Source organism: Glycine max, chromosome 16 (genome assembly GCF_000004515.6).
Source record: "Glycine max cultivar Williams 82 chromosome 16, Glycine_max_v4.0, whole genome shotgun sequence".
Classification (NCBI taxonomy): Eukaryota; Viridiplantae; Streptophyta; class Magnoliopsida; order Fabales; family Fabaceae; genus Glycine; species Glycine max.
The window spans coordinates 25,810,712-25,819,029 of record NC_038252.2 but is presented as its reverse complement, the minus strand read 5'-3'; positions in this window follow the sequence as shown (position 1 = coordinate 25,819,029).

The window sequence follows — 8,318 nt, the reverse complement described above, 5'->3', positions numbered from 1 at the left end:
TGTCGCTGCTCGCGCTTATCTACTGCACCTTGTCGGTTGCACTCTTTTTGCTAATAAGAGTGCAACATACGTGCAAGTGGTCCACCTTGACGCTTTCCGGGACCTCGCTCATAGTGGTGGTTACGCTTGGGGGGTTGCGGCGCTGGTTCATATGTATGACCAGTTAGATGAGGCTTGTAGGACCACCACCCGACAGCTTGCGGGGTACTTGACGCTACTTCAGGTAAATTTTGTGTTTATTAATATGTTAGGTTCAATTATGATTTAAACATGTTTTTATGTTATGTTAACCTCAATTATTGTGTAGTGCTGGATCTATGAGCACTTCCCTAGTGTGCACCAGTGCGTGACTGACAATACATACCAGGAGACGTCCCCACGTGCTTCCCGGTGGTTGACGTCGAAGGCGCACATGAAGGGCATCACAGGAGCACCCTACAGGGCACGTTGTGATGGTTTGACCGTCACAGATGTGTCCTGGTTGCCGTACACGGAGCATCGGGGTGTTAGGGCGTTTCAGGAGATTTCATCGTTCCAGGGTCAGCTCAGATGGGGTCCTATGATCGTCACAGTTCGACCGGAGAGGGTGGTACGCCAATTCGGTTACATCCAGAGCATCCCTCCGCCGCCTGTTAGTGCACGATTGTCACACGATCAGATAGATGACAGGTGGATGGAGTTTGCGGATCACTTACTACCTGCGGGTCAGCTTTGTCTAGTGCCTGGGCAGGTATCTGCGGATTACATTGAGTGGTTTTTCTGCATATCTCACCCTTTCATGACACCGACCCAAGCAGCTGACCAGCAGAGGGATGCACCAACTGCAGATCCTGAGGACCACATACAGCCGCCCAACCCCCAGGTTCCAGTGGCATTTGACCCCCCTCCACATGTGGTAAGATTATTTGCGCGTTTAATGTTTTATGAGTTGTTGTTTATTTTGAATTTCATAATAAATGTTTTTAATGACTTTGACAAGATGATTACGAGGGATATGAGGCGATTGCACAGAGGTTGGAGCATGTGCTCAACCTTAGGATAGTCACTGCAGGCACAGAGTTATATGACATTATGCAAGACTGTCTGGCGATCGCGAGAGGGGGACCCAGTGCTGACGGGACGGTCAGGGCTCGTCAGAGACGCCGCACGGACCATTGATCATTGTATTTATTTTGTTGTGTTGTAGTTGACATGAATATTTGTAATTATTACAGTTTTTGTTTAATATAGTTGACGTGTTTTGCACAGTTTATTATTTTATAATATAGTTTGTTATTCCGATTGTTTGTGGTCCTTAAGCGAAGTTTATGGTTCTTTTAAATTTATTTTAAAAAAAAGGGAACCTAGAATCATGAGTTTTGTTCAAATAAAAGGGAACCTTATTCGTCCATGCTGTAATAAATTTTTCCTTGTGGGGGATAATCCATGTGTCATTAACATAGTCAATGAACATCGGCCAAGGCGAACAAGCAACTTGAAACTTCTGATGTGACTCATGGAACTCGTGTTCGGACGGACAATCAACCAAAGTACCCCAGCTATCCATTACATAGTCCCACGCATTTTTTTCCCCGATTAAAGATTTGCACTTCGCCTTCACATTCTTATCGATATGAAACCTGCACAACAAATTAGAAGGTCTTCCGGAAGTTACTCAGACCCATTCCGGAAGAAGTTCTTCCGGAAGTGTTTTCCAGAAACACTTCTTCCGGAATGGGCCTCAGTGCCTAAAATTTCTTCCGGATACACTTTTTTTTACTGTTTTTCTTCTCTAAAAACTAGCCGGAAAAGAAAAAAAATACCCATAAAAGCGTACCTCCGACGAAATAGGAACAACAGCCACTAATAAAACTTCAAATACGGAACACGGGACCACCGAATCTCCAAATACTTCACGGGACCACCAATGGAAACTGCAAAAGGGACCACCGAAACAACAACAAGCAACCAAAATGGAAGAAACAAAGCAGAGAAGAAAGCGAAAGCGCAGTAAAAAGAAGCGTGTACGCGTTAATTTAAAGAAAATTACACAAGGGCAAAATCGTCATTACATACGCATTAAATATTATTTTATTTTTACTTATTATTATAAAATGCAAATTCTTATTTCGTCATTACATACGTTTACTAATTATTTAATTATTTATGTATAATAATATTAATTATTTTATAATTTAGTTTATCCATTAAAAGTAAATTATTATCAAATAAATTTTTTTTTAAAAAAAAGGTAACTTCCGGAAGAAGCTTCTTCCGGAAACTTCCGGAAGAAGGTTCTTCCGGAAACTTCCGGATGACGTTCTTCCGGAAACTTCCGGATGACGTTCTTCCGGAAGTAGTTTGTGGGTACTTCCGGAAGTCACAAATTCTTCTTCCGGAAGAAGTTTTTTTCTGGAAACTTTCCGGAAAACCTTTTTCCGAAAATTTTCCGGAAAAACTTCTTCCGGAAGAAGAATTGTTGAAGGGCAATTTCGCCACTTCACTGTTTGCTGGGTGCCCCAGCAATAATGCTGGGTGCACCTAGCAACTCCCCATAGTGTATCATGGTATTATTTTAGATAGATGAGTCCATCTGAATTTAATAAATCTGCACATTGCATGGGCTCACGATCATATTCATATTAAGTAGTATAGTATATCATATTGTTAATCTGCAACTTAAAATTGCACCCAGAAAAATCTGCAACATAAAAAATAAAATAAAATAGAATTCGTTTAGATTCTTGGATCGAGAAATATTTTTAGCACCATAAAAAATTGAAATTCATAATTGTAACAAGTTATCTTTGTTTTTGTACTGTTCGGAGTCCGCAAATGACCTGGCAAGTGATGTGGATTAATTACACTCATCAGCCCTTCTTGCCAGTCCTAGTATCGGAACATTGAAACTACTCGCTCAGTAGCCAGGTGGTTGGACCGATAAGCTGTTGATATATTTTAATCTTAATAATAATGTTATTATCATTCCTAGTATCTTGACACCTACCAATGATGACATGATCTTATGTCAAGTCTTCCCTACGTCCCTTAAGGGGGCGACATTGACATGGTACGGAGGACTCCCTCATCAGTCTATAGACAGCTTCGACACCCTTGTCGAATGCTTCAATTCTCAATATGCAACGAGCCAGTTACACTGCCTGACTTCTACTGCTAAGGCTAGTTTACATCAGGTAGACGATGAGCCACTTCGTAAGTTTATTGACAAGTTTGGTCAAATCGCTGTCCAAATTAGGAATCTCAATCCTGAGGTGGTGTTACACTCCATGCTGCTTGTCTTGCGACCTGGTAAGTTCATCGACAGTCTGTGCAAGAAACCTCCCAACGGCATGGACGAGTTATGAGAACAAGCCAAAGGTTACATATAGATGGAAGAAATGTCAAGGTTCAGAAACAAAGTACGATAGGCTAGAAAAAAGCATGAGAAAGGAAAAAGTAGCGCAGGAACTAACTCACATAAGTCGGACAAGCAACACAAACCAGACAAGTGTCAACCTCTTCCGAGGGTACCAAGGTACGAGCGTTATACACCCTTGACAACAAATTGAGCCACCATTTTTGAAGAAGCTTTCAATGCCGAGATACCCATACAATTACCCCCCACACCTCATCCTAGACTTGGACTGAACATAACCAAGCATTGCAAATACCCTCACAACCACGACCATAATACTGAAGACTGTTGGACCCTCAAGGACAAAATCGAGGAACTCACACATGTAGGATACCCAACCCAGTTTGTAAAGAAGCTTGATGACAACAGAACTAGAGGCAAGTATGAGGGGCACCATGAGGACTATCCGAAGCATAAATGCTGATGGAAGTAGGGACTGAACGAAGGAGAGAGTGAGGTAGAGGCATCACCCACAAAGGTGTGAACACTAACCCCAACAAAAGCAAGAAGACGAACTCACTCAGTAGATTAGAGGTGTGATCAACACTATTATGAAAGGATTCTCCTATGAAAAGCTATCTAGTCAGTCTCGAAAGCGTCATCTCCATGCTATAAGAGATATTGGTGTTAATTGTGTTGACATTCAACTGCCAAGAAGTCTTCCTCCTATAACATTCATCGACAGAGATTTCAAAGGCATCAAACCATTAACTAGGACGACCCCATGGTCATCGCCAACTTGATGGTATCTAAAGTCTTTATCGACCAAGACAGTTCCACAGGTATACTCTATTGGAAGACATTTCAAAGGCTTGAAATCTCACTTGCCACGATTCAACCACATTATGGATTGCTCCTTGGTTTTGCTTGAGAGAGAGTGGAAACAAGAGGTTATGTAGACCTAATGATCACCTTTGGTTAGGGTAAGCTCTCACGGAGTTTCATTGTAAGATACTTAATTATTGATTCATATACCTCTTATTTTGCTTTGATTGACAGGAACACATTAAATGAGCTAGCAGTTATAGTCTCTACACCACACCTTAGAGATGAAGCTCCATACCTTGACGGGAGAAATTGTAATTGTCAAGGCCGATTAGAAGCAAGCCCGACAGTGTTACGTTGAGAGCTTAAAGGTGGCTCTTTATCCTCCCATCAGAGATCTAGACAAGCTTCATCCCCCCTTTGGTGGTAGCAATAGTCAAATCATGAGCGTGGATGAAGAATTCCAAATAAAGACCTTGGCCATTTATGGAACAACTAGGGGTTATCAAGACGACGCATTCGACGTGGATCTTTGTGATGACACTATCGATAAATGCCCAAAACCAATTGAAGAGCTTGTCAAGTTACAACTTGGACTCAAACTTGGGCAATACACTCAGCTCAGTAGGGACCTCACCAGTCACGAGTACAAACATATAGTGGAAGTCTTGTGATGAAATGCAGATTTTTTTGCTTGGTAGCTATCTGATATGCAGGCATCCTTCCCAACATCATATGTCACAAATTGGTCATCTGCCCCAAGCCAAACCTCATAGAAGAAGAGAAAGATGGGAGAAGAATTACGTAAGGTGGTCAGGGAAGAGATTGACAAGATGCTCAAAGCCCAGTTTATCAGAGTGGTCAGATACTCAACATGGTTGGCAAACATTGTCATGGTAAAGAAAGCCAATGGGAAATGGTGCATGTGCACTGACTACACCAACCTCAACAAAGCGTGCCCCAAGGAAGCATATCCCTTGCCCAACATTGACAAGATTTTGGATGATGCGTTTGAATTCTAATTATTGAGCTTCCTAGGCGCCTGTTCAAGGTACAACCAAATCATGATGCATCCTCTAGGAGAAAAAAAATTCGCCTTCATAACCGAAGACTCCAATTTCTGCTATAGTGATGTGATCTGACTAGGAGCGGATTGCCTGATACAGGCTACAGAGATTTGGATGATGCCACTTCCAGTGAAGAAAGATAAGTCAAGGTAGACGCCACAAGGATTACCTTGATAAGTCTGAGATTGGTTCAACAAGGAACCCAGAGAGAAGCTGTCACCCAATTTTATGAAAATGCCAAAAGTTTTCTTTATTGAAAATGAAAACCAATACTTATAGTGTATTTGAACAAAAAGATAAAATAGACACGGACCTTCTAAACAGTTTGGGCCAAAATTAAAATAAATAAAAATTATTAATAAAAATAGAACATATTTGGTATGGGCCTTCAAATTAATCTGAGCCTTTAGCAACAATTAATAGTCTTGATAGTATCTCTGCCTCTAGGCCTTCATCCTTCTCCCCTCGGGGGCTTTGTCCTTCTCCACTTGGGTCTTCGTCCTTCTCCACTTGGGCCTTTAGCCTGTATTTCGCCAGTTTCAGGATTCTCATCATTCCCTCCTTCTTGGAAAGCATTTGCCCTCAAATGTCCAGGATCATCACCGGGTTCAAGTACCTCTTCCTTCCTGTTCTTGTTAGCTTGTTTAGAATAGCTTTCACTCTTCTTTGCAAATTGCACCTTCACTTGGTCATACAATCTTTTCACATACTCAACTTTGACATGTGCATCCTTATGTTGAGTCTCTTGGGGATTGCTTTTATAACCTGGCCTGTTAGGCAATGAAGCTCCTAAAAGGAGATCAACTTGATGTTCTATACCTCTTGAAAGTGGTAGTCCATGAGGAATCTCATTGGGAAAGACATCTTTAAATTCCTGCAATAAGGGTTCAACACTAGGAGAAACAGAAATAGTTAACTTATTAGAATCATCAGTAGAAATTTTCTTTTTCCTATTCCTCTGTGGTGCCTCACTATTTTCTTTCTCTTGTTCTCTTTTTTCTCTCATTCTGATGTGGTCATCACACACATCTATAGGGGATATAGGTTTAATACTAATTCTTTGGTCTTGGTGCTAGAGAGAAATCTTGTTGGTGAAGCCATCATGCACTGCTTTGGTGTCCTCTTCAATGTTGACCCTCACTAGTGCCATCTCCATCTCCTTGTAGTACTCCTCCACAATCAAACTTCCTTGGGACAACCTTTGGGGTTTCTGTCGCATGGTTCTACTGTAGCTAGTTGGAACATACCTCTTTCGCATAACCCTTCTCATCTCAGTCCATGTATCTATCTTCTGCCCTTCTTCTCTCTTTGATTTTTCTTCCACCAAACAAGGGCATAGTCTAAGAATGTAGCTGCTATTACCTTCACCTTCTGCTATTCAGGATAATCATTGTAGGAGAATGCATGCTAAATCTTCATCTCCCAGTCAAGGTAGGCGTCTGGGTCACTCCTGCCTTTAAAAGGGGAAACATTGAGTTTTACTCCCTCAATTCTGTCTTGCCCTTCTATTCGATTCGGTCCAGTATTGACCCTTTTAATCCTACCATAAGGTCTCCCAGCATTTGGGTTCATTTGGTGCTCTAGTCCTTCTATTCGTCTGTAGAGCTCTTCATTGTTACGGTTCAACAATTGTTGCATTTGTGTAGTCATCGCGTCCAGTAATAAGCGTTGAGATCTGTCCAATTGATGATAATCACCACCACCATCACTAGCTCCTGCCATAATAAAGAGAAGAAAATCTTTTGTAGTAATTAAAAAAAAAGTTTCAGGACCTCACCACACTCTACTCACGTGTTTCTCTCTTTGATGGTAGTTCACTCATGTTTGAGGCTCTCAATATAGGCTTTTGTGTGATGTTTTCACTCTTGCCTTTTACCACTCACTCCCTCTTAAGTTCCTGGATGAATCAAATTAGACACACAAGGTATATAATAGGAAAGACAGTTTAATTTTCACAGACTGTGTAGCAGATTTAATTTAGATAACAAATCAGATTTGATTTTGATTAACAGATTAGACTTGATTTGGATTTAGATTTGATTTGGATAACAGATTAGACTTGATTTAGATAGTAGATTGGATTTGATTTGGATAATAGATTAGACTTGATTTGGATAGCAGATTGGATTTGATTTGGATAACAAATTAGATTTGATTTGGATAGCAGATTTAATTTGATTTGATTTGGATAACAGATCAGATTTGGATAACAAATAGAATAAACAAGGAAGATAGAAAATAAGATAATAGATAAGATAACAGATAGAATAAAAAGAGATTTGAAAAACAGACTTGCAAAAAAAAACGTCTCTAACTGCCTCAATTTCGTGTTCAAAGATTAAACACTCACTTTCTTTCTTTTTTTTTTCTTCTTTTCTTCTTTTTTTTTTCAAAATTTCTACAACTTTTTTTTAACTTGACATAGAATTCAAATAGTTTTTTTTTTCTTTTTTTGACATAGTCTGAAAGAAACAAGAAACAAAAACAAAAACAAAAACGTGACAAGAACAAGAACAAGAACAAAGACGCGACAAGAACAAGAACAAGAACAAAAACGTGACAAGAACAAGAACGAAACAAAGACACAAACAAGAACGCAACAAGACGCAAACAAGAAAACAAATAACAAAACAAGGACAAAACACGAACCTGGACAAATTACAAAGAAAAAAAAAAGAATTGGATAGGATAAAACCTATGTCAAGAGCCGAAGCTCTGATACTAGATGATGTGATCTGACTAGGAGCGGATCGCCTGATACAGGCTACGGAGATTTGGATGACATCACTTCCAGTGAAGGAAGATAAGTCAGGGTAGACGCCACAAGGATTACCTTGATAAGTCTGAGATTGGTTCAACAAGAAATCCAGAGAGAAGCTCTCACCCAATTTTATGAAAATGTTAAAAGTTTTCTTTATTGAAAACGAAAACCAATACTTATAGTGTATCTGAACAAAAAGATAAAATAGACATGGGCCTTCTAAACAGTTTGGGCCAAAATTACAATAAATAAAAATTATTAATAAAAATAGAACATATTTGGTATGAGCCTTCAAATTAATCTGAGCCTTCAGCAACAATTAATAGTCTTG